The 11816-nt window shown below is 43.4% G+C and overlaps 1 non-coding gene across 1 annotated transcript; it reads right to left on the bottom strand.

Moving 5' to 3' along the window:
- Nucleotides 1–9567: 9567 nt before the first annotated feature.
- LOC116877522 lies at nt 9568–9672 on the bottom strand. The gene has a single exon (XR_004384662.1). It is a non-coding gene; the product is annotated as a U6 spliceosomal RNA (small nuclear RNA).
- Between the last annotated feature and the right edge of the window lie 2144 nt (nt 9673–11816).

Here is an 11816-nt window from a genome sequence, read left to right on the forward strand (position 1 = left end):
AGGCACCCAAACTTTTAGATTCTTGACCCAAACCCCTGAAGTCTAAATGCTTACTAAGTCATGGCCCCCATTTACCCCCTTTCTTCTCTCTGATGTTTTGCCTAACCAGTTCCCAGGGGAAAAGCCTTTATAATGGGATTTCTCTGACTTCTGCTCTATTGTTCTTATGGTAATTTACTTTGGACTAACGAGCTGCTGCGCTCTAACGCTTTAGGAATGGATAATAGCTGGGACATTCTTTAATATGTAGCAACACTTTCTGCTTAGTGACCAGAGAAGTTTGCTTTTGTTATTGTTGTTGTTTCCCTTTAGTGTAAGAGGTGCTTAAAAATTATTTCTAAAGAAAATTATTTCTATTGCTCAAGTTGCTGATTATCGGGGGAAGTGTGAGAGGACCCTCGAACTCACAGCCCACCTGCATGTGTGACCATGCAGCCTCCAGCCCTGCACCCTGTGACCTTCCTCCAGCCCCATTTCACCAAGGATCCTGCCCCCATGAGATCAGAAAACTGCTCATTTTGATTTTGGAACATTGCTGCCTTTCCTTTAGGACGGCCCCTTTCGTGCAGGGTGCTATGAATCAAAGCACTGAGGGTAGAGAGAAAGACCTTTCTCAGCCACATGCAGTTTCCGTAACTGTACTTAGCTGCTAAAACATATATATTTTTTTTTAGTTGTTAAATTTGGCAGGCACCTGGGTGGCTCAGTGGGTTACACGCCGGCCTTCGATTCAGTGGGCTCCAATCCCGCATAGGATTCACTGCTCAGCGGGGAGCCTGCTTCTCCCTCTCCCTCCACCCTTCCCCCCATGCTGGTGCTCGCTTTCTTTCTCTCTCTTTTTTTCTCTCTCTCTCTCAAATAAAATCTTCAAAAAATTTTGGTACGAGACTTCCTTCTATAGTGAGAGTGAGGTTGAGAGCAACGTTAGTGGTCTCTAACCACTAGAGACCTTGAGTTTTGTCAGAGGAGCCTGACATTTACTCTGCCACCAATCTGGTTCAGATGCAAGGTTGCAAAAAACATAGATGCCTAAATCCCATCTTCAGTAGTTACGATTTAAATGATGTAAAGGCAGGGCGGGGGGTGGGGAAGTCCTAGGTATTGGTAAGGCTCAGAAATCCCTTAGGGAATTCTCATATGCCACCTGAGCTGAGAACCACTGGATTACACGGGTCCCCACACCGTCCCCCATCAGTCCTCTTGCCTAGGGAGAGGTCTCCAGCCAGACCAGGGCTCTCAAGGGTTCATAAACACCTCGGAGGTACTTGCTCACAGTCCAGAGGCCTCAGAGGTCTCTAACACAAGGACTCTGATTCAGAATGTCTAGAGAGGGGCCCAGGCAACTGTCTTGTAATCCAGCAGCCGGGCGTGGCTCATAGAGGTGGGCCAGACTTTGGAAAGCTGGGAATGATATCCCAGACAGCCAGGTTGCTCTCCCATCAGCTCTAGTTAGGAAGTATAGAAATGTTTTCAATGGCTCCCCAGAATCAAACATCATGCTCTCCCCATAAACATCAGAACTTCGTAACAGAAGAATGCGGTGTTAAACATCACTAACCTGCTCTTCCCCCAAACTCAATGCTTGGATTGGCATACACCCTGATTTCTTTTCAGAAGGCCTGAAACTGTACCCAAAACTGCCTGTGGATTTGCTTAAAAAGGGTTTCTCTTGAAAACAGCATCACGTTCTTGAGCACCCATCAGCCGTGTGTCTGGAACTGAAAATGATTGCTAGGTCGTGTGGAAATCAGTGAGGGTCAGGCCGTGCCGTCATAAAAAGGAGGTCTGACTGGGTAGGTTAGACTCATGTCCAGGTAGCTAGAAGTAACAATAAATATGATCATTGTGACAAAAAGGAAGCGCCATGGGAGGGAGCAAAAGGAGAAAATGGTTCACGGGCTTCGGATGTTGAGAAGTTTCCCAGAGAAGACGATATCTGAGTTAGATCCCCATGGATAAGCAGATTTCCCCTTTCCCTCATCCCAGAGAGGCAGGAGAAGAAAGGCACTCTAGTCTAGATAGACAGGTAGCATGAAGCAAAGGTCTGGAGCCATGCACATGCCTGACAACCGTATGAAGGGCACAGAGCGGCAAAGAATATAAGAAAAGTAGTTAAAGCCAGATGGAAATGGACTTTGGATGCTATGCTAAGGAGTTTGGAATTTTTCATTAGGCAGCGATAAGTCATCAAAGGTATTTATACAAGGGTGTGACAAGATTTCAGAATATGATTCTGATAACAAAGAGGTGAGCAGACTTCAGGGGAGAGAAAAACCAGGGGCAGGAAAGCCAATTAAGAAGCAGTTGCAATTGTCCAGGAAAATGATGCTATACCAGCACGTTCCTAAAATAACGTATTCATCATCCTGCTTCGTTTTATTCCTCTTATTTCTGGGGCTAGAAAAATCACTTAGCCCTTCTGTGACTCAGAATCCCTCCCTATTAATAGAAGATGACAAAATACTTACCTTACCTCACATAGGGAGGTATGTGAGATGCTTATAATTGTAGCCAGGAAAGAGGGGGCAATGTTATTCTAAATGCCAGTGGTATAATTCCGCTGCAGGAGAGAAACTGCCTTTTGCCTCTTGCTTTTTGTTATAAAAATTCCAGCCTCCCAGGCGCCTGGGTGGCTCAGTTGATTACGCATCTGACTCTTGATCTCAGCTCAGGTCTTAATCTCAGAGCTGTGAGTTCAAGCCCTGTTGTGGAGCCTACTTAAAAAAAACATTTGCAGCCCCACAGAGAAGCAGAAAGCATCAGAAACACTACACGGAGGGAGGAGGCAGCGGAAATGGCAGGTGCTCACCACCCAGGAAGTGGTATTTCTGATAAAAGGGTCCATCAGCTTTAGGATGAAAATGCCAAGGCAACATGTTGGGCTGCAAAAGTGACATTTTGTAGAGAAAGCCTGTCACCCCATTGTTTTTCATTACAAATAAGAATGTAAGGAGTGTTACTCCTATGGTTCCTATTGCGGCAGTGGGGGTGGGGAGCACCCGATTTTCAGAGATAGAGTTACACATGGTCCCTTAAGAGTTGGGATAAGGCTTTCTGATTGTGCTCACCTTCTGGCCAGAGCAAAGGGCACCTGGTCATGCCTTTTCCATCTGCCACCTGGCCCTTTCTCACAGCTAAATCTCCGGTTCACCGCCCTGGACCACATCGGAACCCTTGCTTCTCTGGAAAAGTAACGCGGAGGTGTCTATCCCAGAAAGCACTATAGACTGAAAATGCTTTAAATTTTGCCAAAATCACTTTGTCTTCTACCTTTAAAAAAAAAAAATTGATGCTTGATATACCTGCTGAGTTAATGTAAGATATTCTGGGGGATAAAATGATAAGCCACATGGGGACACGCCCCTCCAAAAGCGAACAACTGGGACTGTGACATGAGAGAGAATATTACAAAGGTAACATCCAGCATGTTATGAGAACAGTTCAAAGTTCTATATCCAAAAGGATCGTCATGTTAGATGACTGACTAATAGTCCATCCATCCAGAGTCCTTCACTTTATATATGACAACAAAGTAGTTTCAGAGAGATAGAGTGAGGAGACCTGCCAGGAACACATAAAGAGAAGAAATATGTACTACTTCCTGATGTACCTTCACCTAAGTATTAAATGATAAGTTCTCTCTAACGAAATACTTGCTCTGTTACAGTAAATTATTCTAATTCTTTAATTCTCTCTTAACATGAACTTCTTGGAAAAGTTACTGGCAAAATTCATCATGAAGAAATTGAGAGATTACAAATTACAGAAGACAAAGAATTTTTAATCCTTATGCAAGTTAGATCATATTTTAAGGACAGTTAAAATATCACAGTATCACAGTCTACGTTTATACCTGCTCATCTACTGCTTGTTAGATTGCTTTGTTACAAAGGCTCCAAGAAACATCTAGAAACATGGCTGTACTGACAACAAAGAATCAGTTATAAAGCGAAAATAATGAAGATTTATCCATTTGTTATGGACATGGCCATTTGAAATTTAGTATCTGTTGCTGTCTTCAAAGGTAACATTCACTTCTTTAAAAAAAAAATGTGGAAGCCGCAGACTAGGAGAAAATATTTGCAAAAGACACATCTGGTAAAGGACTGTTACTGAACTATTGAAACTCACTGGTAAGAAAAATGAACCAACCTGATTAAAAAATGGGCCAAAGATTTTAATGGGCACCTACCAAAGAAGGTCTACAGATGGCATATGAAAAGATTCTTCACCTCCAATGTCATCAGGGAAATGTGAATTGAATTAACAGTGAGATACCACTATCAACCTCTTAGAATGGCCCAGATCTAGAACACTGACAACACGAAGAGCTGGTGTGGATGTGGAGCAACAGGAACTCTCACGTCTTGCTAGTAGGAATGCAAAATGGTGCAATCACTCTGGAAGACAGTTTGGCAGCTTCTTAACAAAATTAAACATACTCTTGTCGTATGATCCAGCAATCATGCTCCTTGGTATTTACCCCAAAAGTTGAAAACATGTTCACACAAAAACTCGCACACTGATGTTTATAGTTGCTTCATTCAGAATTGCCAAAACTTTGGAAGCAACGAAGGTGTCCTTGAGTCGATGAATGGATGAACAAACTAATTCATCCAATGGACTATTCAGCACTAAAAAGAAAGGAGCTATCAGGCTATGAAAGGACATGGAAGAAACTTAGCATACTGCTGAATGATAGAAGCCAATCAGAAAAGGCTACATTGTCTGTGATTCCAACTATAGGACACTCTTGAAAAGGCAAAACTGTGGAGATAATTAAAAAAAAAAAAAAATCAAGTGACTACCCAAGCTTAGTGGGAGAGAAGGATGAACTGGAGGAACACAGGGGATCTTTACAGCTGCGAAACTCTTGTGTATGATATTGTAATGGTGAAGACACGTCATTATACATTTGTCAAAATCCATAGACTGTATACCATCGAGAATGAATCCTTATGTAAACTATGATCTTTGGGTGATAATGATGTTTTGATGTAAGCTCCTCAGGATAAATGAACCATGCTGGGGCTGGATGTAGATAAGGGGAGGCTGTGCATGTGTGGGGATGGGATGGGTTAAAAAAAAAAAAAAATCGCTGTGCTTCCTGGTCAGTTTCACTATACACCTAAAGCTGCTCTAAAAAATAAAAGTCTATTAAAAAAAACAAAACAAACAACGTGTATGCCACTGTCAGCAGACTTGGAATTACAGAATGCAGTTTTCCCATGCATTAGATGAGAGCCAGGTTTTAAATGTCTACACGTGTTACAGAGTTTTTTCTTCTCAAAGGATGAGGCATTATTGAGTTACATATGGACAGATGAGAACTTGTGCATGGAATAAAATGCAGAAGGAAAGAAGTGGCATATAGTAGAGGTAGGCTCACCTAGCCACCTAGTTCTAGAAGCAACTGCTGTTAACTAGTTTTTGTGGATCTGCCCAGAGAGAGCCTACGCATATGTGAGTGATAGATTTAGTATTATTGATGTTCTTATTACAAAATCGTGGCAGACTAAACACACAGGGATGCAGCTGGATTTTTTTCACTGAATTCATCTCGGAGATGGGTTCATATCAACAAACGTAGAGCTTCCTCATCCGTGTTAATGGCTCGGTAGTATGCCCTTGTGTGGGCGCACATCATATATTTACCTAATCTTACTGTTGATGGATGTTGAGGTTGTGCAGAATCTTTCATGCTATTGCAAGCAGTGACTGCAATGAATACAGTCTTTTACACACTTATCCCCTTTACACGTGAGTATATCTGCAGGATAATTTTTTTTTTAATTTTATTTATTTGTCAGAGAGAGACAGAGAGAGAAAGGGCAAGGGAGCGGCAGAAGGAGAAGCAGGAGAAGCAGACTCCCCACTGAGCAGGGAGCGAATAGGGGGCTTGATCCCAGGACCCCGGGATCATGACCTGAGCCAAAGAAAGTGGCTCAACAGACTGAGCCACCCAGGTGCCCTCAATCATTAGTTTGGAACAGAAAACATCTAGAGGCACTTGATAATCCCAAAGCACATTTTGTTATAAAATTCAGTGGTGCCTGACTTCTTCTTCTCAACTCATTCTAAATCTCATGCTGTAATTAAAACTGCTCTCACTCCTTAGAATTGTGCAGGGTTAAGGAGCCCTGGTTTTTTGTTTTGTTTTAATCCCAGACGGATTGTTTGTCTTAAGTTCTGCCTCAGCCGTTATTATCTATGCAAAGCTTCTAAGGAATTTTAACTCATTAAAATAACAGCCTTAATGGACTCTGCAAGCATTCACAGTACCTGCCTCCCGCCCAAGCGGAAAGCAAAGAAGGATATGACCAAATATCTAAAAGCGTTTCTCCTCACCCCCAGTCCTCTCCAAGAGAGATGATCTGGCCCATTAAACAGAAATGTGAAAAAGTCCCTTGACTTCTCCTTTTCAGTCTGGGGAAGACTCGTGACATGGCAGGGTCTTATTTACAGTCCCCACACATCCACTGCTCTTGGTAGCTGACGCTCTTCAGCTGCTGATTAAAAGATACATATTTTAGGGGTGCCTGGGTGGCTCAGTGGGTCAAAGCCTCTGCTTTCAGCTCAGGTCATGATCCCAGAGTCCTGGGATAGAGCCCCACATCGGGCTCTCTGCTCAGCAGGGAGCCTGCTTTCCTTCCTCTCTCTCTGCCTACTTGTGATCTCTGTCTGTCAAATAAATTTAAAAAAATTTTTTTTTAAAAAAAACAACATATTTTACACAAATGGAATATCCCGAGTCAAAAGGATTTTGAGTATTACTTTGAAATGGCCTTATCACAAGTATGTAACAGGAATTCGCTGTAAGTGAAACAGGAGGTAAGGACACCAGGAACGTAGAAGATAGCACCGGAGATAATAAAATGGAGATCAGGAAGTGGATTTGTAAATAGCGGGTGGGGGGGGTGGGGGGGTTGTAGGACAAGCCACTATCTGTTGTCCTGGTTCTCCACACCAAGCCAGGCGAAAGCAGTCAATCCAAGAAAAGAGCTACTATGTCCAGTCCCACTGCAGTGAGAACAAAACTCAATTAGAGGAAAGTTAGGTGAGACTTAGGAAACATAGTCTCAACCCGAGGACACTTAACTGGAGCAGCTCTGGTTAACCTTAACAGGGATTACAGATCTCCATTCATCCTTCTAACTGGGAAGAAAACAGACTGTAGGCAGGAGGCCAGATGAAGATACAACATGTGATTTAAAAAAAAAAAAAATCGTTGTCTTCGTCAAATTGTCTAGAAAATATAAAACCTGAGGGAAAGATCTCTTGCTAAGACTGTGTTGGAAGGTGCCATCCCAAGGCTTCCAAAAGCGAGAGAAAGAGAGAGAAGCCAGGAAGGAAGGAATGCGGGTACCAGGTGGCGTGTGAAGGAACCGGTAGTAACTTCACAAGGAAATATGCAAATTTCCTTGCTTGTCCTACAGGTCACCTTGAAGCAGTTCATCAGGAAGGAGATGATGCTGAACTGCCTGGAAGACATGGATGGGAGGAGACTGACTATCCTTAAGGTCCAGGGGCCTCATCAGCTCAGACCCAGCCCTTGGAGGCCCTGGCCGCTGCTGGAGCAGGTGAGATGTGGTCGCTCTGAAGCTGTACCCTCCGCAGTCTGTCCATTCAGGAGGAGGCTGAAGCCTGGGAATCGGGTGGGGCTGGGGAATGTTGAGAGGCACAAAAATCAGTCCAGTATGATCCTGTTTTAAAATTATGGGAGATAATTTTAAAGCATTTTAGGATTCAAGAATTAGTGTCTTTGGGAAGGTTAAGATGAATGACTTTCAGATAAATGAGTCATCAAATCATAATGAGTATAGAGGTAGAAATTCTATTATTAATGGGATTTATGATTGATGAAATATTTTTTATGGCTCTTCAGATTGGTTTCTGGATGGAGTTTACTCATTCTTAATCAGATGATATTTTTATTATAACCTTTTTAAAGGAGTGTTCATTAATTTTAAACATGCTCTTAACCACAAGGCTTTGTTCCAAATAGTAGGTAATCTGTGCTCAGGACTATATTTCAACTTCTAGATGCATATTTTACCAAAACTCCTAACGCACCCAGGAAAAAGTTGACAAGCTTTTACCTTCCTGCACATTGGTGTGCTCACAAGGTCCTGTGGCAGGGGTCTAGGGTAGGGAGGGCAGATGGCAGTGACTGAAGATTCTTAAGAGTCTGTCAGGGAAGTGAGCTTCATACCTCTGAAAATAAAATAACAATTACTTACCCGGCATATGCATCCGGACGACCCTTGGCTATTTATGTAGAAGTAACGGGGGCCTCTATGAAGGCTTTTGAAGAAAAGGTTATCAAACTGCGTGTTCTCTTGAATCCTCGGGACTCTAGAAACTTACTTCAGTTTTCCAAGTGAAACAACGACCGTCGGTGACATCTCAGTACATATGGCAAGAAGCTAACCTGTGACGGGGAACAACACATGGACCCTTGTCCCTGAGATCGTCATACTTTTATGTCCTTTTCACGCCCCCACCACCAAAAACCCCACCGAGAACAGTTCGTGTTTTCCTGCTTAATGCCTATTTTATCTGAATGCAAATCTCCCTCCAGCTGCCCTACAGGCGTCTGCCAATGCCCTGTGCGGTCATTCGGGAACTTGCGCTGTGACGTAGGGAGAATATTCACATACTTACTTCATCTCCCGCAGGATAAAGAAGACAGCATGAGAAATTCGTTGCCACTAATTATATGTAGTTTATTACTTTATCTTTAGAAGGTTTAATGTGAAAACTTGGAGGAGAGGCTACATTGTCCAGCCTGGACCAGAGCCTGAGTTTTCCACTCTCCCCGGAGTTGCGATGTCTGAGAGGAATCCGTGTGGCTGTGGGTTTGCATGTCAGCACCTGAACGCGGGTGCCGTCCCGCACGCTGGAATGAATGTCCTCTTCCAACGGCTTCATCTCCAGAGGGTGGTGGAAGGAACAACAGAGACAGCTATGTGCCCACACACACAGCCATCTGCCGTTCCAACCACATGTCTCTGCCCCCCGTTTCCTGCAAGTGATTCATCTATTCTTTCTCTCCTTCTTCAAAGATAACTGTGTAGGCATTTAAGGAGGGGAAAGTCATTAAGAAAAGTGGAATCCGGAGTTCTTAGGATGAGGTAGAGACGATTAAACAGTCTGGAATTTCACAAAGCAAACAGTGCGGGCGTGGACTCTGGGTCTCCTCTCTCCCACTGGGGCATCATTTCGTAAGAGGTTATCAGCACCCATCGTGAACAGGTCAACAGAAATGACTGTGGGTAAACTGGGAGCTGCCAGGGAGCTGAAGGGAAGGGCAGAAGTCAGGAGACAGATGGGGGATTTTTCTAACTGGAGACGCTGCTCCTCATACCCACTGTCATCTGTGGCTTTGGTCTCGGAATTGTCACTAATTGTAAACCAATGAATTGGATCTTCGTGACTTTTTTTTACAGCTTGTATTTAAATTCCACTTCGTTAGCGTCCGGTGCAATGTCAGTTTCAGGGGGAGAGTGTCGTGATTCAGCACTTCCAAGTGAGACCTGGAGCTGATCACAGCAAGTGCCCTCCTTGGAAAAACATGGACGTTTCATGAGTTTGTGTGCCATCCTGCCCAGGGGCACGCTAATCTTCCCTGGACAGCTTCAGTTTTAGTGTATGTGCTGCCGCTGCGAGCCCTGGGACTTTTTAAATGGGTTGATTAAAAAACTGCCTCCACGGCATACTTTAAAGGAGACCCTGACCCATAGCCAGAGACGGTGATTATAGGCATGTCCTCAACACTAAATGGTATTGGTGGCCACATGCTGTGTGGGAAGGGGATGTGAGCATCCAAAAAGAGGTGATCTATAGCTCTTTGCTGTGTTGTATGAAATTGGAGGTTCAAATCCTGGCTCTGCTTCCAGATTTGGGGATGTGAGGCAAGTTGCTAAACCTCTAGGAATCTCAGGCGGTTCCCATGTACCTTGAGGTATGAGGACACCTGCTTCCTGGGGTAGGTTAAGGACGGAAGAGAGTAAGGTATGTAAAGTCCTGTGTGGTCCTCACAGGACAGATCTATAAATACCAGATGCGGAAGAAAACTCCTTATACTTTGCTTCAGTTTTGGCCATTCTACACCTTACAGCTAACAAGGGAAAGAAATCAAAGGAGAAGTAGGACTGCATGGGACATCATCTGCTTGCAAGTGGAAGACATGGGGAAGAAGTAGGGGAGCAGAGAGACAAGCAGAGCCTGATCACACCTTCCTCCCAACCCCCAACAGCCCCCACATCCCCAGTGGCAAGTGGAAGGCCCAAGGAATGAGGAATTCTATTGCTAAGTAGAATATACATATCCCGGATCAGATTGAGTTCCTAAAGATGTTAGCATAATGCCTCCATTTTCTTATCTGTATAATGGGTATTATAATAGCACTTACATCTTGGGTGGTTGTGAAGATGAAATGAGATAATCTACATGAAGGACTGAGCACAGAAGCCCAGGACAGTCAGCAAACAGTGCACAAGTGTTAGCTACGGTTAATATTTTACATTTTTTGTCAATCTATAGAATTATTAACCATAAATTCATTCATTACCTTCTTTATCAGTTGATTGAGCTGAATTTAATAAACACTTGTTCACCCTATTTATTTATCATCAAATATTTATTGAGCACTTGCCGGGCTCAGGAGATGCCAGGACTCATTTGGCAAGAAATTGGAAGGCTAGTTGGGAGAGAAATGAGTAAAGGAAAACAGGACAAGATAAAGTATGTTAAGTGTCACAACAGAGAGTTGTGTGAAGTGCTCCTGGAACCCAGAGGAGCCAGGAAGGGCTTCACACAGAAGATGCTCTTTGTTTTGTTTTGTTTTGTTTTATTATATTATATTATGTTAGTCACCATACAGTACATCATTAGTTTTTGATGTAGTGTTCCATGATTCATTGTTTGCGTGTAACACCCAGTGCTCCATGCAATCCATGCCCTCCTTAATACCCACCACCAGGCTTACCCATAAAAACCCTCAGTTTGGGGGCACCTGGGTGGCTCAGTGGGTTAAAGCCTCTGCCTTCAGCTCAGGTCATGATCCCATGGTCCTGGGATCGAGCCCCGCGTCGGGCTCTCTGCTCAGCAGGGAGCCTGCTTCCCTTCCTCTGTCTCTGCCTGCCTCTCTGCCTACCTGTGATCTCTGTCAAATAAATAAATAAAATCTTAAGAAAAAAAAAAACCTCAGTTTATTTCTCAGAGTCCATAGTATCTTATGGTACCTCTCCCCTTCATTTTTTCCTTTTCCTGATGTCCTCCATGCTATTCCTTATGTTCCACAAGTAAGTGAAACCATATGATAATTGACTTTCTCTGCTTGACTTATTTCACTTAGCATAATCTCCTCCAGTCCCATCCATGTTGATGCAAAGGTTGGGTATTTATCCTTTCTGATGGCTGAGTAATATTCCATTGTGTATATGGACCACAACTTTATCCATTCATCTGTTGAAAGGCATCTTGGCTCTTTCCATGTTTAGGCTATTATGGACATTGCTGTTATGAACACTGGGTGCATATGGCCCTTCTTTTCATTACATCTGTACCTTTGGGGTAAATGTCCAGTAGTGCAGTTGCTTGATCATAGGGTAGCTCTATTTTTAATTTTTTGAGGAACCTCCACACTGTTTTCCAAAGTGGCTGTTCTAGCTTGCATTCCTGCCAACAGCCTAAGAGGGTTCCCGTTTCTCCATATCCTCTCTAACATTTGTTGTTCCTTGCCTTGTCAATTTTGCCATTCTAACTGGTGGAAGGTGGTATCTCAATGTGGTTTTGATTTTTATTTCCCTGAT

The sequence above is a fragment of the Lontra canadensis genome, unplaced genomic scaffold, assembly GCF_010015895.1.
Source record: "Lontra canadensis isolate GAN:19392208 unplaced genomic scaffold, GSC_riverotter_1.0 scaffold52, whole genome shotgun sequence".
Lineage (NCBI taxonomy): Eukaryota > Metazoa > Chordata > Mammalia > Carnivora > Mustelidae > Lontra > Lontra canadensis.